Source organism: Macaca fascicularis, chromosome 15 (genome assembly GCF_037993035.2).
Source record: "Macaca fascicularis isolate 582-1 chromosome 15, T2T-MFA8v1.1".
In the NCBI taxonomy this organism is placed as follows: domain Eukaryota; kingdom Metazoa; phylum Chordata; class Mammalia; order Primates; family Cercopithecidae; genus Macaca; species Macaca fascicularis.
The window spans coordinates 70,695,643-70,719,793 of NC_088389.1; the positions used below are offsets into that span (position 1 = coordinate 70,695,643).

General features: G+C 37.2%; 1 protein-coding gene and 1 long non-coding RNA gene across 11 annotated transcripts in view; both read left to right on the forward strand.

The window, feature by feature from the left end:
- LOC141406893 (uncharacterized) overlaps positions 1 to 1,233 on the forward strand; it is a 934,563-nt gene extending 933,330 nt beyond the window's left edge. For all 10 annotated transcript variants that reach the window (XR_012424656.1, XR_012424652.1, XR_012424654.1 and 7 more), the window contains one exon: positions 1,207 to 1,233. This is a non-coding gene — a long non-coding RNA (uncharacterized lncRNA). The remainder of the gene's footprint in view (positions 1 to 1,206) is intronic.
- Positions 1,225 to 24,151, forward strand: part of LINGO2 (leucine rich repeat and Ig domain containing 2) — a 329,220-nt gene continuing 306,293 nt past the window's right edge. Inside the window, exon 1 of the mRNA XM_074017355.1 lies at positions 1,225 to 1,365. The gene's annotated coding sequence lies outside the window, so the exon portion shown is untranslated. The remainder of the gene's footprint in view (positions 1,366 to 24,151) is intronic.

Consider the following 24,151-nt stretch of genomic DNA (forward strand, 5'->3'; position numbering starts at 1 on the left):
TAGGATATCATACTGTTGTGCCTTTTAACAAAGTCTGCACACTGACTTCTGGGAATCCACGCAGCTCTAATCACAGGTGCATGAGGATTTATTATTGTGTTGCTTGTTAAAATCAGTTTCTGCACCTGTGTCTATGAACTTTCAGAATGTAGTTATTCACAAGTCCCCCTACACACTTAGAATAACCTCTAAGCCCTTTCTGTGCACTACTTAGAAAATAACAGTAATAAATTTGCTTCTCTATATGTCTTACTAAATATGGTTGTTATAGTTATAAAAAATCTAATAGTTTTTAAGAGCTATCCTGGGAAGACCAATGAGCAATTTTGTTCATTAGTATCATCCTAATCGTGTATTGAAGTGTTGCTTATGTGTCAGGTAACAGTCCAATAAAGGTTACTGATTATACATAGGTTTTCTCTGTATGAATGAAAGTCAAACATGCTAATTAAGTTTAAATGCCATATTTACTCATGGACATAAACAACTGAATCATTAAATATGTGGTACATTGCCCCCAAATTAGCTGTTTAATTACTTTCTTGAGTCTGGTCATTCCTTTGTGTACAGACTCTGGCTACGATGCATTTACATTGGTTACTGTCTTACAGTCTGTATGTTGGTATCAATAATGGTAGCTGCTCAATTTGCAACACCTTACATATGTCCCTCAAAGTTGTTTCTCACACATTATCCTAGAGAGGTGACCCAACATTTATATAAGGAATGTTGACATTGAATGGAGCATCAGAAATCACAATGGAAATTGTCCTTGATCAGCAATCTTGTGGATTTTGCTCTAAATGCTCATGGGTGTTGCCCTGTTGCAACCCATTGCCCAGTTACCCTGAGAATATTATAGGTAAAGTAGAAAAATTCTCTGAGTACCCCAACTGGTTACCTACCTGAAGAAGAGGTGGTACATACTATAGCATGTATAAGTTTTAATATCAATAATGTTCATTAATAACTGATGGCTTAGTAGATCAATAACAACATGCAGAGGAACATGCACTTGGCAAAAACACCTTTTGTAGTACATAGACTTCAGTCTTCCAGTTTTAATGTTTATCAGCATCTTGAGAGGCATTTATAGTCCCTCACACACTCCTTTATGATACCCTTATTAAGTTGTGATGCCTCCTGGACCTAGGACACAGTTCACTATTTTTCAATTAAAACGGAGAAATATCTTGTTTGTTGCAGGTTCGTTTCAAGCAGTTGGCTTGTGGGACTCTGAGAGATGCTGCTGCCCATGACACGCTGGAATTATCATGATCAACTACCCAGCTTGGATTTCACCCAGTGGCCAAGAGCTTTGTGTGGGAGACAGCAAGGGTTGGATTTTTCAAAAGAGTAAACCAGGTAAGGTTTGAGGGAGACATCTGATCATTTATCACTTGCTCTAAGGGCTTTAGTGTGCTGCCAAGATATATGAATAAAGTATAGCTTTTCTATTTGTTTTCTAAGTCCACTGAGCAGGTTGTTAAAGAATGGGGCTCCCTTGGATTTAGGAGAATGCATATAGTAATAATTGAGTCCCTTTACTCGTAAGAGGAGAAAGGAGCTATTTTAAGATACACATAATACAGGCATATTAATACTGTAGAGGCCGGTATTATAAAGATTTCCTCTTTAAGCTACTGTTCTGAACTCTAATGGCATAAAAAGTTGTACTTTTGAAGGTGCAGAAGAGAAAGTGTTGCCGTTAAGTATTTATATTTTATACAACATAGAAGTGAATATCAGTTCATGGCATATGATCTTATAAATATGCTTCAAAGTTACTCCAATTCAGAAAATTATACCATTGTTCTGCCTTTTATTTCTTTGAAAGTATTTATCATTCTAAGTCTATTCAACTATTATTTATTTAAGATGGTGATACAATGACAAACTATATTATTTTGGCTCTGAGGATATAAAATATTGCATTCTTATTCAAGTACTCTTTTATCTACTTTGTCTATTACATGCTGGAAACTCTTCTCAACTATTAACCATATTTTGGTCAGATCTTATCTCTCTCTTTAACTCGCTTCCTCCCCTAAAACATCAATTAAATTTGTTATCAATAATTACCTGAAGAAACTACAAGGTATTCTTGTCTTCTGACTCTAAGACCATCTAGACTTTAACAGTTTCTTTGAATGTTATGCATTGCAAGGCAAGATTTTCTTTAAGTTCAAGTATAGAAACAGAAAAAAGAACGTAAAATTCCTTTATTTAGAAAGCAATGGATGGAGATTATTCTATGTCACTAATGCTTGAACACCTTAAGCTTTTAACAAATATAGCTTTCATACTATCTGAAAATAAAGTAAATGGAACTCAGTCAGTAAATTATAGCCTGACATAATTATTTGGATATAAATGAAAACTTCTGAAGTGTTTGAAAACAATCTTTTAAAGTTTAATAAACATTAATTTTCAATTCCCTAATGACTTATTTGCATATAAGATGATATCATGAGAGTATAAAACCCAAATAGCTACAAATTTAAAATTTTTTTGAAATAGTGTAGATTACCAATCTCGTGGCAGTAATGTTTGTTTGACGAACTGAGCTGGTGTATAATTTTTTTGTCCTGTTTAGTGGCAAAGTGGATTACTCACATTTAGAAGACTTCTGATAGTCTGTAAATGAAGGGGACATCAAAACACAGCATACATTAGTAGAAGAAAGCGCAACCCCATTCTATGTTTCCTAGCATTGACATCTAACACATAATTGTAGCGAAAATACTTTGGGATAGACTTCCATAGTCTTATACCTTTAAGTCTTAGAGTTAATCCTAGTTATTTTTATTTCAGTATTTACCATAAAATTGGGTTATATGTCAAAACCTCAGAGTTAGAAAGGAAAACTTAAAAAAAAATTTTTTTTTGGAGATGTTCACATTCCTCTCTTAGTACTACAACCAGCAGACAGAAAATCAGTAAGGATTTAGAAGAACTGAACAATACCATCAATCAACTGGATCTAGTTGATATTTATAGAACTCTCCACCCAACAACAAAATCTACATTCTTTTCAACTGCATAGGAAATATTTACCAAGATAAACTATATCCTGAGTTATTAAACAGACATTTACAATTTAAAAGAATTTGTGTGTTGATAGTGTGTATCAAAGGAAATAAAGAAAAATAAGAAAAAATAAAATAAAAGAATTTGTGGCTGGGTACAGTGGCTTACACCTGTAATCTTAGTGCTTTGGGAGGTCAAGGTGAGAGGATCACTTGAGACAAGGAATTTGAGATCAACCTGGACGACAAAGTGAGACCTCATCTCTATAAAATTTTTTAAAATTAGTTGGGAATGTTGGTGTGTGCTTGTAGTTCCAGCTACTTAGGAGGCTGAGGTGGGAGGATTGCTTGAGCCCAGGAGTTTGAGGTAACAGTGACCTGTGATAATACCACTGCATTCCAGCCTGGGTGACAAGGTGAGACCCTGTCTATAAAAAAAAGAATAAATAAAAATAATTTTAAAAAATCAGGGCCAGCCAGATGTGGTGGCTCAAGCCTGTAATCCCAGCACTTTGGGAGGCTGAGGCAGGTGGATCATGAGGTCAGGAAATTGAGACCATCTTGGCTAACACGGTGAAACCCCATCTCTACTAAAAATGCAAAAGAAAATTAGGAGGCTGAGGCAAGAGAATGGCATGAACCTGGGATGCAGAGCTTGCAATGAGCCAAGATCATGCCACTGCACTCCAGCCTGGGAGACAGAGCAAGATTCCGTCTAAAAAAAAAAAAAAAAATCAGGCCAGGCGTGGTGGCTTACGCCTGTAATCCTAGCATTTTGGGAGGCCAAGGCAGTGGATCACCTGACATCAGGAGTTCAAGACAAGCCTGACCAATATGGTGAAACCCCGTCTCTACTAAAAAATACAAAAATTAGCTGTGCATGGTGGCAGGCACCTGTAATCCCAGCTACTCAGGAGGCTGAGGCAGGAGAATCGCTTGAACCCTGGAGGTGGAGGTTGCAGTGAGCGGAGATCATGCCATTGCACTCCAGCCTGGGCGACAAAGCAAGGCTCCATCTCAAAAATAAAATTAAAAAATAAAGATAAAAGAATTGAAGTTATACAAAATATGTTCTTGGACCATAATGGCATTACACTAGAAATTAACAACAGAAAGATACAGGGAAAATCCTCAGACTGTTGGAAATAAAATAATTCACTTAATCCATGAAATACCCATGTGAGTTGGACCTTATTGTTATCCTTATGTTAGAGATGAGAAAGTGAGGCAGAGAGAAACTGAGGAACTTGCCCAAGTTCACTTGGCTAGTGACAGCTGGAATCAGAAATTGGACTCAGGCAGGCTGGCTCCCAATCATACTCTGCAGTCCCTCTGACACATGTTGTAGCCTAACTTATCCAAACAAGTTCCTCCACAGATCAAATGATGCAGATAACTCACTTGGCTTCGTTCAGGATAACTCAGGATACTTTTACTAGTTATGAAATTCTAGGTTGACAGGTCTTTCTTCACCCTATAAGCACTTTAAAGATGGTTTTCCATTGTCTTCTGGCTTGGTTATTTCTGATAATTGTTCTCCTATAGGCAATGTGTCTTTTTTCTTTGGCTGCTTTATCTCTGGTTTTTAGCAGTTTGCTGATGACTTGCTTAATGGTAATTTTCTTTAAATTTATCCTGTTTGGAATTTGCCAAGTTTCTTGGGTCTACAAGTTAAATTACTTTTTCTCAAATTTGGAAATTCTGCCATCATTTTCCTCAAGTAAATATTCCGCCACATTCTCTCTCTCTTCTTCTAATATTCTAATTACATGTCAGATGTTGTCCCACAATTACTGAGCCTCTGTTCATTAAAAAATATATTTTTACTCCATTTGCTTCAGCTCGAATGATTTCTTTTCATCTGTCTTCAAATTCATTCATCCTTTCTCCTGCAGTTAAGCCTATAACATTTGTAAAATCATTTCAGATATGTCTTATTCCATTCTAGAAGATCCATTTGGTTCTTTTTAAAAAATCTCTTGGCAGCTATTAGACTATAACTTCCATAAGGGCAGAGCATTGTATCCATTTTGTTCATTGTATTATCCCTGTTCCCTAGAACTGGCATAGTATCTGTTCACGGACAAACATGTGACACCATCTCCCTAGCTATAAGTGATGGACTAAGGAACACGTGGATGTAGTAATGATTTGGGAACAAATGAGAGTGGCCCAGCTCTTTTTCTGTTCACTTCAGTGCCTGATGATCTCAAAGTCCACCAATCCTTCTCTTCCTGAAAATCTGTATTTTAGATGATGCTGATAGCCTTAGTTTGGGTTCCAAAGAAGCAGACTTTGGGAACCCCAACACCAAGATTCAAGTGCAAATAGATTAGATTATTTTGGAAAAGATGCCAGGAAATATCTATAGGTAAACTGGAAACTGAGACAGGGTAAGAAGGACAGCTGATAAAGGATGTATTATCAAAAGTGTCATTAAGTGGACAACTGGAGTTTAATCCCAGTGGATAATTCTGAGAGTCAGTGCAGGGTTTTTCCTCACAAGAGGCAAGGGAGCTGCAGCTTGTATACACCATTCTCGTCAGTCATTGGTTGAGGGCTGCTGGGATTGGGGTGGGAGAGTTAATTCTCCCAAACCGACCCAGTATTCCCATGGATAGTTTTTAAGATAAACATAGAAATTGACCCTTCTGATCTTAAAGCTTGAAACTTACATTTGTCTTCTCTGAGTTCCTTCCTCAGGAAATGACCTTCAGGCCTCTGAAAAAAAAAAATAAAGTATCAAAGAACTGACACTCACCAAATACCCACATCCAGACAATGAGATGCCAGGCCCCTCACTCCTCATGATTGCTTCCTTGCCCCTCCTCAGTTCCTGTTTTCTCACACATTGTTACATTCCTTCCCTGCTATATAAACCTCTAATTTTAGTCAATCCGGGAGATAGATTTCAGACTGAGCTCCCATCTCCTCAGCTGCAGCACCTGATTAAAGTCTTCTTACTTGGCAATACTGTTGTATCAGTGATTGGCTTTCTGTGCGATGAGAGCAGGAGCTAGACTGAGCACCCCAGTGTTTCTGTAACACTTTTAGTCTGCCATATTAGTGTTGCTGGAGAGAGCAGGAGCCAGAGAATGACCTCGGGCAGTCCAAAGTCTTGCCCAGTGCACTGCAGCGGTGAGGTGTAAATTGATATGGGTAGGGCACTTTCATCAGGTGCTCCACTGATTTGCCCTGAAAACAAGTTATCTAGTAAGACAAATACTTAATACAGTGCTAGGCCCACGTAAATATTAGCCTAGAATAGTAGCTAAATCACATATTTGGGAGTCAAGCCAACTTGGGTTCAGTTATCATATCTTCTACCAATCTGCCTTGTGACCCTAAAAAGATTACTTAACTTCTCTGATCTTTGGTTCCCTCACTAAGAAAAAGGTGTAATGCAGAAGAATGATGGAGAGTCAATAACAGAGTGCCTGGCACCAGGTCAAAACTAGAAAGGAAGACATGTACATGGCTTCCTGGCATCCCTTCTCCTGGCTGTGAGCCTGCAATAAATGATGGAATTTCATGTTTCAGTGAACCAGGAGGAATTTGTATGAAGGGCATGAGGAAAAGAGAAGACAATTTTCTGGCATTCTTGAATTACAATGTGGAGGGAATACCTCTTTGCCCTGCTTCCTGGTTCCCAGCCTGCGTGCCCAGGAGAGTGAGGTACTACTTCCAAAAATGGAGAGACTGGAGAGAGAAGAAGCTTCAGTGCAAGAGTAGCTAATTAAACCATTCAAATGTTGGAATACTTAGTCCCCTAGAGGTCAAAACCCTGAATATTGCCCTAGATTTTGATAACATATTAGCTCAAATTAAGTATAGAAAGAAAAACTTTTAAAAAGGGAGATAAAATTAAGCCTGTTTTGAAGGTAAATAATCATAAGATAATGCAATTAATAATTGTCTTGTCACAAAGGAAGAGCTCCCCTGTTTGTGAGATATGAACTTTCTTTCTTTGGAATACTTTATCTTTCTCAACTGTATAAGTCATAAGTATGGGGAAAATGGACAAATAATTTTGATCCAAGTATTATAACACAAAACTTCACATAGCCCTTTGAAGTGAATCCTGCTAATCAGGATGTACAGAGATAGTCCATTCCACTTTTCTGTATACAAATATATGAATTAGAAGTGTCATCTGGAATATAAAAGATTTAACAGTGAATTAATATGTTTTCACAGTTAAAGGTTAAGTGTTTTAAAATGAACAGAAAATTTATATATTATAGTTTTATAGTTTACATTAGTTTTAAATTTATTTTGTTCTCTGTTATATGAATGGCAGTTACATTATTTTATGGTGATGTATATTAGCTTCTCCGTAAGGTAGAAAGAGTGTCAAGGTGTCTTGATTCTGTTTCTCAGAAGTTTATAACAAAGCTATAAAACTTTGTACTGTTTCTAAGCTTAGAAGCAATTTTTCATTCTTAAAGAATTTTTTTAAAGATTTGCCAAGTTTAGGATTACATTACTACAGGCTCATACATAGAAGTGACATTAAGCTATAAAGACAGGATAGAAAAGATGAGATCTCTGAAAACATTCCTGATAATAGTATGCCCCATTAATGGACTTTGCCTTCCCCAAGGTGATTCATGAAAAACACTTAAATAGCACCTGTGTATGCAATACATCCCTTGCTATCTGCAGAGAGCAGTGGGCATTCTCACCTGTGCAGCTCTTCACATTCTTAGACCTTCTGAAATAAAATATTGAGAATTTAATGCGGCAGCTGATTCCCTCATGAAAACTCTCATGTGACTGTTAAATACTTTCTGGCTGCATGTTTATTTGCCCTGTAAACACTTTTTAAAAGCCTAACACATGTAAAACAGCATGTGGCCAGAAATAAATTAGCAACCCTCACTGCCCTGTCCTCAAGTAGTTCACACTTACCAAAGAAAAAATAACAACAAATAACAAGCCATATGAACAGCTCGTTTCAGCACAAATGAACTGAGAGCTTTAATGACACATTCCACGCAAAATTATCCAGAAATTAAGATGAAGGACTGTTAAAACTGTTAGAAATATTAAAAAGCATGGCGCTTAAGAGGCATTTCAGCTGCACTGCAATCAAATGGAGGGAGTTTTAATGATAGAAAACTGGTATGAAGGTATTTGAGGCTCAGAGTACAGTCTGACAAAGTCACCATTATGTAAAAATAAATGTTATGTTTGAGGAATGGAAAGCTTGAAACTGGGATATCGGGAGGGATGCAAGAAGAGGCTGGATGTATAAGTAGTGGCTAGACTGTAGTGTTTTTGCATGCACAGCTATGGTGGTGTTAAATGTGAAAATGAAGCCATTTATATATATATATATATATATATATATATTTAAAGATTATGGCGAAGGGTGCGGTAGAAGTAGGGAAGATAAGTACAGAAAGAAATGATAAACTAAGAGCGTTCAGCTCCATGAGTGCAGAAATGTGTGGTTTCTAGCCCATTGTATCTCTAGTGCCTGAAACACTTGTCCTTCATGGATTCTGTTATTCTCTGTTAAATGCTGACTAAATAAACATCTTCCAATGAAAATCAATACGTTTATACATTTGCAACTTTTTCCTTTATAAAACTGACTTAAAAACCCTTCATACAAAGCATGAAAAGAGCTTGTGTGTTTTTTATCACAGCAGTGCACATATGCACACAAGTGTGCACACGCACACACACACACACAAACTGTCAGTGTATGCTTGAAATTAAACCTCAGATCCTGCTTCTGAAATTTATGCTTCAATTAAGATGAGGGCAGCTGCTACCCTACTTTATTTCCCTTTTGAGACTTTTCTCTCTCTGGCTTTATCCTTCCCTTCATCGTTTTATCATCACATCAATCACTGTGTTTCCTCCTCGGGAACACGGCATGCATCGCAGGCATATTTTTATGGCTAGAAAGCAAACCTAGCCTACTTGGCACATACTGCTTACAAAAACCTAATTAAGTAATTCTGCTGAATATATCATGTCCTTTGCATTACAGTGCATGTGTGGTCAAAATAATAGGGGACACTTTAAAGATCCAGAAAATAACTGGGGGAAGGAACGTAAAGAAGACACAAAACACACAAAAAAGTGAATGTCAGTTCAACTTTCTTTGATACAATCCTCTAATAAGCTGAAGCACATTAACACCTCTGCTAGAGGAATCTCCTAACTCAGAGCATCATTTTCACTTCAGTTATTTTATTGAAAACACCATTGTTGTACATCTCCTTAGTAGTACACCAGAGTCAGCATGTTTTGTATGATTGAGTCATGTATTTTCAGATAAGTTCTCTTATAGTCTGAAAATAATCTAAGAACTTGTTTCTAAATGTGCAGACTTGGGGACATGTGATATTTTTCACTGAAATGTAATATGCTTGAGGTCAGGGCCTTTGTCTTTCTTCTGTAAGACTGTAACCCCAGAGCCCCATACATACTCATGGCTGGTAACTGACTGACTGAATGAATATCAGAACCTGTGCTAACATCACACTTCTATATATTTTTAACTTTTAAGCTCAGGGGTACAAATGTAGGTTTGTTACATAGGTAAACTTGTGTCATGGGTGGGGGGCTGTTGCACAGATTATTTCATGGCCCAGGTGTCAAGCCTAGTACCAATTAGTTGTTTTTCCTGATCCTCTCTCTCCTCCCACCCTCCACCTTCTGAAAGGCCCCATTGTGTGTTGTTCCCCTCTATGTGACCATTTGTTCTCATTATTTAGCTCCCACTTATAAGTGAGAACATGAGGTGTTTGGTTTTCTGTTCCTGTGTTAGTTTGCTAAGGATAATGGACTCCAGCTTCATCCATGTCCCTGCAAACAACATGATCTCATCCTTTTTTATGGCTGCATAGTATTCCATGGTATATATGTACTACATTGTCTTTACTCAGTCTATCATTGAGGGACATTTAGGTTGATTCCATGTCTTTGCTATTGGGAATAGTGCTGCAAGGAATATATGTCTGCGTGTGTCTTTATAATAGAATGATTTATATTCCTTTGGGTATATACCCAATAATGGGATTGCTGGGTTGAGTGGTATTTCTGTCTTTAAGTCTTTGAGGAATTTCCATACTGTCTTCCACAATGGCTGAACTAATTTAAACTTCCACCAATATTGTATAAGCATTCCTTTTTCTCCACAACCTTGCCAGCATCTGTTATTTTTTGACTTTTTAATAGTAGCCATTCTGACTGGTCACACTTCTATATTTTTAACAGGAGGAAGCATATCTCTCTCTTGTTGGTGGGACCAGTTGGTAATTGGTTCGTTCTGTCCATTGTCAGATAATGCTACTTTATCCTCTCATGGTTAACTAAAGTGCCATTATTTAGTAATAGATATTTTAAAATCACAAAGTGACATATAATTGTACCCTTGTAATACATAATAATATAGAGGATTTAATCTCAAATAAAGGGACAAGAAAAAGTATTTATTAGGTATCGTGTTGCCTTTATGGATAAAGTATGGTCTCTTCCACAAGCTTTCACAAACTTTGAATTTTTACTTAATAAAATCTACACGTTATGAAGGTCTCATATACTTGGGAGAAAGAAGTAGGGTTTGCCATTTTCTGGCTGTTGGGTATGTGATAGTGGGTAGAATTTATTAGAATGCTGCCATCCCAACAAGCTGCCCTTTTCTTCTTTGAGGAGGCAAACTACAGTAAGTTGTGATTGACCTATAAACTATGAAGTGTATAGGTATTATTGACTTTAAGTAAGGCCTGGGTTTGAATCATAGCTCTGACACTAATGAATGATCTTGGGCAGCAGGGCTCGGTGGCTCATGCCTGTAATCCCAGCACTTTGGGAGCCTGAGGTGGGTGGATCACGAGGTCGAGAGATCAAGACCATCCTGGCTAACACGGTGAAACTCTGTCTCTACTAAAAATACAAAAAATTAGCCAGGCACGGTGGCAGGCGCCTGTAGTCCCAGCTACTCAGGAGGCTGAGGCAGGAGAATTGCTTGAACCTGGGAGGCAGAACTTGCAGCGAGCTGAGATTGTGCCACTGCACTCCAGCCTGGGTGACAGAGTGAGACTCCATCTCAAAAAAAAATAAAAAATAAAAAAAAGATCTTGGGCAATGTATCCTCTCAGAGTTTTGATTTCCAGTCAGATATTAGTAGTTACCCAATGGGACAACTGTAAGGATTAAATGAAATCACTGATATAAAATACTCAGCCAAGTATCTGATATATTATATATAAGTTACTGTGATGATGATGATGATGACAACGATGATAATGATGTGAAGTCTATATATACAGCAGGTCTACCTAGAAGTTCATTTGTTTAAAGCCAAATGTCATAATATTTTGACCTCGATCTCCAGAAGTAAGTGACATAATCCAAGGCCAGTGCTTAGCACAATGCCTGACACCTCATAAACACTCAATAAGTGTTTTGTTGTGGTAGCAGTTACTATTATTTGCTTTATAAACATTTTGCTTCTTCAGGCTCTTTGAAGATATCTTGGTCTAGTCCATTTCTATCAACAATTTCCATCTTACAATAGTGGCAGTTCTATGAGTTATGGTCAGGGTTTTGACTTTGAGGTAATGCTCTCCTTAATAATCTAATATAGTTCATATTATATTGGTGTCTTGAGGTAAATCGCATTTTCTTTACAACTATAGAATACCAGAAAGGTTTTCCTATCAAATTATAGTCTTTCGGATCATAAAATACATTAAAAGCAACTAAATGAAATGTTAACATATATCTTTACAGTAGCAAACAAATCATCCTTCTCTGTTGACCTAATTCTCTAATTTGGAAATACCTCTTTGAAGTACACTCATAGAAATGGTCTGTGGGAATCCCTGACATTAATCTAGCAGTATCTATAATTATGCCTTTAACCTTTTTATTACATGTATTTTATTAAAAATACTGTCATTAATTTTGAAAAGAAAAGTTAGAATTAAAACTGTATTTAACATGATAAAATAATACTTAAGAAATAACTGACAGCATTCGTCTACAACATGCCATCTAATACCATATTAGGAAACTATGAGGAAGGTGGAATCAGAGTCTGGTCTCAATAAACGGGTGAGAATACAGAAGAGTAGGGAAGATGTGGTGTGACACTTCAGCCAAACAATATGATGAGAGCAGAGGTTCTGGAGAAAAACATGCGGTTTGTTCAGGGAAAAGCAAATACATCCTTTGATTGTATGGAAGCATTTGCAAGAACAAGTACAGAAACAGATGTTTCAGAAGGTAACTGGGAAGAAGATTGTGGAATGCCTTTAAATTTCAGGGTAAAATTGCTGAATCTGAATTCTGAATCTATCCAATGGAAAGACACTGAAATATTTGGTTATGAGGAAAATAAATGGAACACTGCATTTAAGGAAACCTAAGCCAGATAAATGTAGCTTTTGTTAATTATTTATTCATTTGAATCATTTGTTCAATAAATATGTCAATAGGGATCGAGCAAGACATAAGATTTGAGATAAAGGTTTGAATGAAGTGGGAAAGTAGTAAGGAATTAGAAGCCATCAGAAAAGAAGTTTAAGAGCCAAATTTGGGAGGGCAGTAGCAAGAGTTGGATGAGAAGCTATGGGTTTCAACAATTCATCTGTTTATTGATAAGGAGTATATGCACATACACGAGCCATGGAGCTCTTCTGGAAAAAACACCTTCAAGTTATAATTTCAGTCTGCTTGATGTTACCAGGTGAGCCAAAGACAAGGACTTTTAGCTCTTATACCACAGACAGCGTAGCAACTCATTAAGGGTGACTATATTGCAGTTGTTACTATGGGAAATTATATCCTCAGATAGACTTCATAATGGAATGGAAGAAGCCCTCAAGCCCATCTTTGCCGCTGTTGCTGCAGCTATACCTGAGGCTCAGACACCAACACCTGAGCAGTCCACTGGAGCTAGATTATCCAGTAGTAGTAGGACTCATATACTACATCATTTATTTGGAACTGAAAATGTACTGAGTTTCATTGTTGGTCTTTATAATGATATCTCAAATACCTCACAATTAACTTGGAGAAAAGTGAAATATCATGTACCCTCACAAACTTGCCCTACCGTCATGCAAAGTCTCTCCACCTGGGAACCGTCTCTGTCTCTCTATTTCTCGTGTCATATCTTAACATCACTACATCCTTTCTGTTTTTGAAGTATCCCTTTCAATCTATTTTCTCCTCTCCTGCACCAAAGCCACACCTATAGTTTGGGTCCAATACTTTCTTACCTACATTCCTACAATCGTCTCTTTCTTTTAAAAAATATTTTCCTGCAGTACTCGTTTCATAAGTCTCCATGACTTCAATTTTGTCTTTCACCCATTTGAAACCCACACAGCAAATCTCAATATATCATCACTAAACTCTTAGGGATAAAGCACTTATATCTTAATGTATCATGGGAAATTCTTCATCATCAAATTTCTTTCTCTCAAGACTCACGCCTGCTATGCCTGTGCCTTGGCTTTTGTCTCATTGTTATCCCACAATGTTGGTCCTGTCCTGCCCTGTACATCTGGCTTATATTTGTCCTTCCTGGCCCCTTGCACATACTTCTACATCTGTTCATCTCATTAGAATGTGAGTCCCCTAAGGGGGACCAGGTCTTCTTCATCTCTGTGTTCCCAGAACGTTTGATTCCCACAGAACTGGCATGTATACATGAACATATGCCTTTTCTTTTCAATTATATCAAGAGTAAATCACATAATTCTTTGTCAATTTTGATAACTGGAAATCAAACCCTACTTCTCTTTTTGCCTTTATTTAGCCGAAATGCCATTAAGGGAGAAAATAACGAGTTCTAGAAAACCTAGAAAACTGTTGTGGGCTGGCAAATATGATGTAAATGATCAGGATTGAAAACAAAAATTCTATCTTCAGCACTGGAAATATTGTAGATGGTATTCAAATGTGACTCAAAAATGTGACTTCATAAAAATAATAGTATTTATATGAGCAATTCAAAGTAGATGGAAAACTATTATTAAAAAGTTTTCAGAGTTTAAATGCCTTTCGATGATTCTATGTTACTGGAATTTAACTAGGCTGTAAAGACTAATATGTCTCCACTATACTCTACTTGGATTAAACATAATCAGTGTCACATATATACCATCTGTGTCTAGGCCTATAATCTAATTCCTAAAGAAAATTAAAAACTGACCTCTCATTATGTTAAATATACTTGTAAATAAGTTTGTTCCCACTATTTTATGACTTAAGTAAGGCATACCTAAGGTCTTGGATTTAAACATTCTTCCCTGCCACATATTTTTTTCTACTTGTGCAACTAAAGGAGGAAAGTGTAAAATATAGGATTACAATGCTTAAAAAAATTCCTGTGTAATAATTAAGGTACAAGTGAGTAGTACATTCTGTCAGTTACTGGGAGTTCCAGTACAAATACTGGAAATGATATATATTGTTATGGATATAGAAGAACTAAAAGTAAAATCTTTGCATATAAATTTTTAGAGCTGGTTACTAGCAAATTTGAAGCACTGAAAGAGGCATCAAATAATTTGCTAGCCAAGAATTCCAACTTGTAGAATTTCTCAAACCCATACCTCCTAGAAAGTCTCCTACCCTATTCCTGAATATCTCCAGGGCGCAGTTGATGAAAAATTGATTATCAACTCTGATTTGATGTAAGCCAAAAGAGCACAGTTATTATAGCCGGTACAAGGACTAAGATAACTTATGATACTTTTTATTTGAAAAACAATATTTTCTCCTGCCATGAACTTGCAGCAGAATGAAAACATACTTCACTAGGAGAAAGGGAAGTGTTTTCTCCATCTGATCTTTCATCAAATAGAATTCTTAAACCAGAACCTTCTGAAATACATGATTTGGAGACCTTCCAAAAAAAAAAAAAACTGTCCTGAAAGAGATGGTAAACTACAGTTTGATCTCATTTGTCCTGAATTCTGCACATCATTCACTCATTACTTATCATTGTCTCACCCTTGTGAGCTATGTCCCATAACTCATTCTAGTCAACATGATGCATTTAATATTGAAAGATTTGTATCTTGGAAATAACTTGACTATTTCAAACTTTGGTCTCTAATGAATCAGAATGTAATTGCATTTAGTATCTTTCTGCTTCCCAAGTCTAATCAAATTCCATACAGGTGAGTCTGCGTCCTGCCTCTACATCTGGCATACTTTGTGAGATTTCATCAGGGGCATGATTTAAGGAACTCCGTGACTGGACATTGAAGTTCCTCCAGTGTTTGTGTTATAAAGACCAATACCAATTTCAGCTTGCCTTCACCATGTGGAATATTGTTTCCTGTTTGGAAACAGTTACAGGTTCAAGCAAGTATTTCCACATGCAGAAATCCAGTAACTATGTTTAGAATATGCTAAGAAGGCATTTGCAGTTTTAGTCTAGAAACAAGTCTGTCACAAATCAGAATCGCATAATGCCAGATTCTATAGAAGTGAATGCAAAACATCTGCCAGATTAGCCTTGGGACAGGGTGATTCAATCAGCAACATAGTGTATTTGTGATGTCACCTCTCCTTGTTATGAGCTGCTATCCACATCTCTATTTCTCTTCCCCACTAGACTATATAAACATCTTAATGTCAGGCACTGTTAATTTTCCCCCTTACTATAGCATTCTTCATTCCTAAAACAGTGACTGGCAAATGGTAAATGTTGATAATTCAATTTTTTAAATGTCTAGCACCCAATAGTCCCTTTATATGTGTGTATGTATGTGTGTGTGTGTGTGCATATATGTAAATTAATAGATAAAGTAGTAAATATGCATATGAATTTATTTCAATGGAAGTGTGTCTTAATAGTTCATTGGGGCATTTAATGGTTAAAAGAAAATGAGATGCATCTTCTTTCTCCTCTTTATTACTTTAGAAATCAATTACACTGAAAATTGAAATTTGAATATTACATTAAAATATTGGAAGTAGGTGGCTCATGCCTGTAATCCCAGCACTTTGGGAGGCCGAAGTGGGTGGATCACGATGTCAGGAGATCGAGACCATCCTGGCTAACACGGTGAAACCCTGTCTCTACTAAAAATACAAAAAATTAGCCGGGCGTGATGGCGGGCGCCTGTAGTCCCAGCTACTCGGGAGGTTAAGGCAGGAGAAAGGTGTGAACACGGGAGGCGGAGCTTGCAGTGAGCCGAGATCGCACCACTGCACTCCAGCCTGGGCGACAGAACAAGACTCCATCTCAAAAATAACACACATACACAAATAAATAAAATATTAAAAAATGGACTTTAGAGTAGACAAAACCAGCATTCTGAACTAGAAACAGACGTGACTTAAGACTTGGAGATGAAGATACTCATACTGACAGGAAATCAATAAAGGCTTACTCTACTGCTGAATAAGTAGGAACTTTCTATACCTGTGAGCACCTAACTTAATTAGTTTTAGAGATTGTGCTAAAACTGCTTTGAATACATTGGAGAATAGCCAATGGCATAGCTACTTTTGTGATGACCCACCCTGAGAAAACGTACCAGTAGTAACTGGATATCTTGTTCCTGAAGTTGGTTGGAAGAAAGAAGTACCCTGTCTTGCTGGGTGTTGGTAAAAGGAGTCATTTAGGAAAAAGCAAGCTGCTCTGCTGCCACTTCTGACTTGTCTATGTGGAACTTATTTAACCACACTTTATCTTATGAATCAGTTTGGTTTAGCAAGAATAGCCTACAAAGAAATCACATTCTACTGAAACTGTATGTGAATTTGTCTTGGAGGGTTGAAATAATTGGTAGATAAATCCAATTTTAAAGGGTAAATGAAAGAAAATCTTCAATTTTCACAGTTCAGATAGCATTATGCATGATGTAATTTTCTCCTAATTTAAAATGAGGGGAATTTCCAAGTTATTTATGAATGCAATGAGAAAATTAGAATATGCTATCAAATATATCTTGGTGTCAGTTTAACCCAAACATTAGCCATGCATTTTAAATTTCCAGAAGCAAAAAAATATGTGCTCATAAGTGGACCTGAGTTACTTTTTTAAATTTACTAACAGAAATGGGTCTTGGAATAATACAATAGAGATTTTTATAATGTATAGTGTTAAAAGAGAGGAGAGAATGATTAGGAATAAATTTGTCACCAGGAAACATTATTTTGATACTTACGGTTAGAATTAATTTTGTGTGCTTAGGTTATTGAGGTAATATAATAACAATTATTCAAAAAATATGTTCATAGCTGTCATCATCTACAGTAAATATTAATTATAACTCCATTTTAGCTCTCAAATATATCCACTTCTCCCCATATTCTCTTCTTCTGGTTGATATAATGGTCTCTTAACTCAAGTCTGTCCGTGCTCAGTCTGTGCCATTATATGTGGCTTTTCATCTGGAGGAAAATGGAGTTCCTCTTTTGTCCATTGCTCTCTAGGTAGGGGAATATTAGCTGTGCCTGGTAAATTTGCTATGGAAATTACTTCTAGCCCTAGTATCTGGCCTTTGATAGACTGACATGTCTGAAGATCACAATGTTTTCTTCAGATTTACTCTCTGAACAAAGATACCAGAATCACTCATTAGGGTACAGCTACTGCAAAGAGCTTAAGTCTTGGTTTTACTGTTTGTATTTCTTTTTTTCCCTGGATTTTATGGGACTGTTAGTTGCCCAAAATGATAACAATCCCAGTATCCTCTGATAGAAGAATTAATTAGATGAAGTAGAAAGCAAACACAAAATGGGTAAAATCTGTGTGGTAGAGTTCAGTCTAGGGTTCTCCTTCCCCTGGTTGGTAGCTTGGAATTTTCTTTTGCAGTCCTCCATGACCTGCCACATCGCTTTCCTGGGCATTTTTGGACTTTGTGAATAATGCTAACTCTATTTGGTTACCAAAATACTAAGGGACCATTTTCCCTGAGTGAAAGCTTCCAGAGAGTTTCCGTGGCTTTCTTTTTGAAGTGTCAGTAAATTTTAGCCCTATTCCATTTGTCTACACAGAAGGACCACTTTGCTTTTGCCCTTGGCAGGATTCAGTGGATACTACAGCCATAAAACCAGTGTGAATAGGACAATAAATAACTTTATTTATTGGAGCTGCATTCAATAACAAGATAACTCTTGGGTATGAAATAAAGAATCTCTTCTAAGGAACAAGGTCAAGGAAGAAGGGGCCATGTGGTCAGCTTATATGATAGGCAAGAAATAATTATGTTGGGTACGGGGAACTACGTGGTTTTCTTTTTAAAAACAAATCAGCCCACAGATATTTATTGAGAACCTATGGGAGAAGCATTGTCCTAAGTTCTGGTGATGCTGGTGAATCAGAAAGATTGGTCCTAACTATAAAGGACTCTATGGAGCTTACATTCTAATGGAAGGAACTAAAAAATAGGTAAGGTCAAAAGATAATAATTTAAGTGACTCAAAATGAGCTGGGGGCTTTATTCAGCTGATGTGCACTGGGAGCACCCGAAGACTGGGCAACTCTTCAAGTTAAAGCAGGAGTGGGATTTTATAGGGTGAGGAGAAGATGGGAGTACCTGTCCTTGGAAATTGGTTCAGTTAGTAATTTTCATCATTAACTGCTGTAAAATCTGCTGGTGGTGAGTTAGGAGATTGTTGTTGTTGTTAGTCCTCTGCTCGTGATTATTGGGCCAATACCACCCCAATGACGGTCAGAACAATTCTTGTGAAAGTTGTTTTTATAAGACTTGAGGTTTGTTGAAGTTGAGGTTCAAGGGCAGAAGTAGGGAAAAAAAGAATAAAGAGAATTCAAAAAGGAAGGAAGGCTATGTTAAAGGCAATTTTGGTTGTTTAACATAAACTATTCAAATAAAATATATTTAATGATTTGTAAATTGAGTTAACAAAGTAATTTCAGGGAAACATGGAAGAGAGTCATTAGGGAGCTCTCTCTCAGGAGGTGACATTCAAGTTGAAACCTGACTGTTGAAAAAGAGAAAGCCATGTGACGATATTTAGCAACTGCAAATGCTCTGAAGCAGGAATAAGCTCAGCATGTTCAAGGAGAAGAAAGAACAAGAGAAAGAGACATATGAGACAAAGATTCAACTAGAGTTCATAGGCTGTGCTTTGATACTTGATTTTACACTAAGTGCAAAGAGAGGCCCCTGAAGTATTTTTGGCATAAGAGGAACACAATCTGTTCTCCGTGTTGTCGAGATTCCTTGGCTACTATGTGGACTATGGACAGCATGGGGTCAGCAGGCAAAGGGGAGAGAACAGTTAGAAGGTTACTAAAATAGCCCATATTAAAGATGGGGGTAGCTTCTATTAAGGCTGCAGCCATGAAAATGGTGAGTAGATGACATGGAGAAGAAATAAGGATGCAGGAAAGGTCATAGTTGACTGGAATTGTTTTAAACTGGCATCAGCCCTGGCTGCTTGGCAAGCATTTACAGCAGATTCTGATGAGGTGTTTTGAAGGGGTGGTACTGCAACCTCAATGTGCTTAGAAATCACTTGGGCATTCTGTTGCAGTGCAGATTCTAATTTAGAAGGCCTGAGATAAGGATTGTTTTTCTATTTTCTAACAAATTCCTAGGTCACAGTCATGATGCTAACCAAAGTGTACACTTTGAGTAAGAAGGCTTTGGAGGCTATTTTTGGAGATGTCTTTGTCCTTTCTAATTCCCCCAAATCCTGAAAGCATCACAGTGGGTACAGCCATATTTGACTTCCTTCACTATTCAAAATACCACATGAAGGCTTTTCCTTGGTCTGTTTATTGACTTACTGGAAACCATTGTCATCTTACAAGGCTGGTTCTTGGTAGATTTCCAATTCAAATTTGAAAATGGTAGAAGCTACTTAAATCACTTTATGTCCTAGTGTCTTTAATTTAATATTTTGAGGTTATTCTATCATGTGCCTGTCATGCGCATCCATGTGAAGAGACCACCAAACAGGCTTTGTGTGAGCAACATGGCTGTTTATTTCACCTGGGTGCAGGCGGGCTGAGTCCGAAAAGAGAGTCAGCGCGGGGAGATAAGGGTGGGGCCGTTTTATAGGATTTGGGTAGGTAAAGGAAAATTACAGTCAAAGGGGGGTTGTTCTCTGGCGGGCAGGAGTGGGGGTCACAAGGTGCTAGAGCGGGGAGCTTTTTGAGCCAGGATGAGCCAGGAAAAGGAATTTCACAAGATAATATCATCGCTTAAGGCAAGGACCGGCCATTTTCACTTCTTTTGTGGTGGAATGTCATCAGTTAAGGCGAGGCAGGGCATTTGCACTTCTTTTGTGATTTTTCAGTTACTTCTGGCCATCTGGGCGTATATGTGCAAGTCACAGGGGATGTGATGGCTTGGCTTGGCCTCAGAGGCCTGACAGTGCCATTTACAAATTCTATGTTATTTCTGGGAAAGAGTAATGCTTGTTACATGGAAAATGCTTAGTTTTTTTACTTCTTAATTATTTACGAAGCTATGTAGTTTTTCAATGGGCATCCTTTAGACTGTAGTAGAGACACAGTATTTGTCCTGCTATAAATATGGAAGTCTTTCTAAATTATGTTAATAGACATAGGCTCTGCTCAGTCACCCACTGTTTGAGTAAACTTTGGCAAATTATTTAGTCTCTCGGAATCTCAAGTCCTCATCTGTAGAGTCTGGATTATAGAAGAAACTCATGAGTTTTGTAACACTTAAATAGGATATGCCTATAAATTGTAAGCATGGTGTTTGGTACAAAGTAAGCTTTCAATAGATATTAGACATTAATATTAGTAGTATGATTACTAATTACTATTTTCCCAACAAGTGCAAATTCGATTCAGGAAGAACTAGTTGGCAGAGCCTTCAAAACATATTCAATCGTGATCTGCAGCTCATATACCAGCTGCTAATTTGCTTGTTTATTTCATTTGATTTTCCTTAACTGCACATAAGGCAGGTGGGTGGTAGGAGCTTAATTTATTTGTCCCTTATTTTGAAAATGTGGGTTTTGGCTCTCACACTATTTTGAGGCATGGCCTGGTGGTGGCATCGGGGATATGCATACTTTAGGGACGTGGGAGGACAGTGTAGCCCTCCTAGTGGCTCTAGTGTCTTTCTTTCCCCAAGTGATCATCATAGGTGCTAGATTGCTAGTGCTGCCTGCCAAAGGCCTCTCCTCCCACTGATCTGGAAACACATGAAAAGAGCCATGACTCATGGGCTACAAGTTTTTCAGCTGCTTGATACAAGCACTGATAGGCTCAGCTCCCATATTTGTATCACCCCACAGGCTGGCTGAAGGGGAAAGGGATCTTGGTTTTCAAATAAAGTGTTTCCTAACAATAATTGAGAGCAGCTGAGAGATACCGTGAAGAGGGTAGGACATTGTTTCTGTCACTTTGCCGAAGTCAGTGAAAAGGATGATCTGGGGTAGTGCCAGGGTATCTTCAAAACCTTAAAGGTATGGCATATGAAGTAATTTCAGATTTTTCTTTACAAACTATCTGAGAATCCCTGCTTTCCTGCCTGGATTTTATCCATTGCACCTTGCACATTTTTCTAGTAGCACTTAACTCATAGCGTCATTATTTGTTGTGGTTGCTGTTATTGATCTTCCTGTCTTCTGTGGACTATGTGTTCTGTGAGGGCAAGTCCTCTGTCTTTGTCATCTTTAGATCTCCAGCCCTGAGTTCAGTGCCTGTTAGACAATCAGTACTTAAGTAGCAATTGTTGGCTACATGAATGCATAGACTCATGAATGGTTGGATGAATGGATGAATGACTATGCTGATGAAATTGGGGAAAAGGAAATAATCTAGCACAGTCTTTTGTGGTGGATGTGGGAATACTTTTTGATTAAGAGAGAACATTTGGTGGGGGAAAGTATTGATTCAAAAGCCATTCCTGAAGTTTAGAAAGTTTACCTTGCTGTGAAACTTAAGGTGATAATATTAAGCTTGAGAAATCCTACTTTGTCCATAAAACCTGGAGTAATTTTAGGGAGAATTTAGAATGAAAGAAGCAAGTGTCCTCAAAAGTAGAAATGGAAACTTGTGTTATCATTGATAATGTGACATTTAATTGAAAATTAAATCAGATTTAGTTTATATAAAGATAAGATGTATTGAATCTATATGAAATTTATATGGACAGAAAGCTTAATGTTCCATTGAGAAAAATGATAGAAGTTCATTCAGGCACTTGCTGAAATCATATTTATTAAAGACCTATTTTGTACTGGATACAATGGAGCTGGAGATGAATCAATCCATATCTCACTCCTCCGGGGCCTATCAGTTAAATCAAGAGGTAGATGTGTAAATAAGTAATTATAGTAGTAGGAAAATAGAGGTATAATTAAGAGATTATAGAAACACAAGAAATTGTCATGTTTAACTCTGCTTGCAAAAATCTATAAAAAGGGAAAAGGTGATAGTTCTGAACTGGATCTTGAAGGATGTGTAAGAGTTTACTGTAACAGGAGAGAAAAAGAGGTTGTACATGTGCAGAGACGGAGTCCAGGAAGAAGAGCATGCATTCTGAGAAATGTGAATTCTTCAGTATGACCACTGCTGAAATGAGTAGATGAGATTAGAAAGGCAAGCAGAGAAAAATCCCTCAAGACTTGTATACCAAACTGTGGATTTAAAAATTGTATTCCTCCGTGTAAATGACACATAACTGAAAAATAATCTACTAATTGCTTTTCCAAATACTGCAGTATATTGTCTAATAAAGACATTGTGTTGTCTACAGCATGTTCTAGTTTAACTTTAACAGACAGAGAAATATTTATTCAGTGGTTATGTAGTCCTGACCTCATGTACTTTTAATTCTTTTGGTAAAGGCAATTGAGGAAAAGCATAATAATGTGACTTAATTTTATACTCTCATGTAATTTGATATCAATAATTTTACAAATCAGAAAAACATCCAGGAAAAATTATAGAAATTGTCTTATAGTCAAATGGACTCATTGACAGGGTCAAGAATAAAATGTAGAACTTCTGGTTTCCTACCCATTGACTTTCTTATGAGACCACCTGAATCAATAAATGCAACTACCTATAAACCTGGATGGTAGTGTTTTATCTTCTTTGTTATGTCATGGAAACTCTGTTCTAGGTTCACCAGATTCTCCTGCATGACCTTGAGTGTCTGCCTTATAAGCTTCTCCATTCTTTACTTCAGACACCATCACAGATTGTGGTACTCTTGTAATCGAGTTCAAAATTGCATCTATCTTTAGCAAAAGAAATTGTTTACCATACAACCAGACATCATCCTCTCAAAGATTAGTTTACCCAAACTCATCAGTGCATTAGAGGAATGGCTACAGAAAATCAAGAGCACATCTTCAAAAGCTACCTAGTTTTATTTGATATTTGCTTGACCTACATTTTTAAAGTGCCTATTTGCAAAGAATTATGTGTTTATGTGTGTGGCTGTGTAGATGTATGTATGCACAAATAACTCTGATATTGACCTTTAAACGGTACATACTATGTTGTAAGGCATTATTCTGAGTACGTTCTCATAATAGAAGCTAATTTAATCCTTTTCTATTAATGGATACCAATTAAAATCCCCATTTTATCGGTGAGAAAACTAAGACTCCAAGAAATTAATATGTAGCTTTCTCATGTCATGGGCCAGAAAATGAGGAACCAAGAATTGAACTTGTGTGATTTGAGTCTAGAGCTCATGCTATTAGATGCTGTGCTAGGCTCTATGCCCTGGAAGGAAACTGGGACCTCCAGGAGTAGGGGATCATGTGTCCATATGGGAACTACTCTAGAAATTTGGTATAGGAAGAAAGTCCATTTGTGGTGTCATGAAGGGTTCATAAAAGAGGAAACATTGAATTGAAGCTGGGTCCAGGATTTTGTCAGGTGAAGATTAAGGTGACATGCAGGCTACAGATTGGCAGCAGCAAAGGCACTGAAGTGGAAAACCACAGAATGATGTGGAGAGAACAACACATGTCAGGAGTGAGGTGGAAAGTGAATATAAAAGTACAGGAGAAATGTTACTAGAAGGGTAGCTGTAGCAAATTCCAGAGAAACTTACAACCCAGATAAAATAGTTTAAAATTCATTCTGGATGTGAATGTTTGTGATTGGAAGTTTTATTTTATTGTATTTTGTTTTGCCCTAAGCAAAGCAGTAAGTGAGGAAA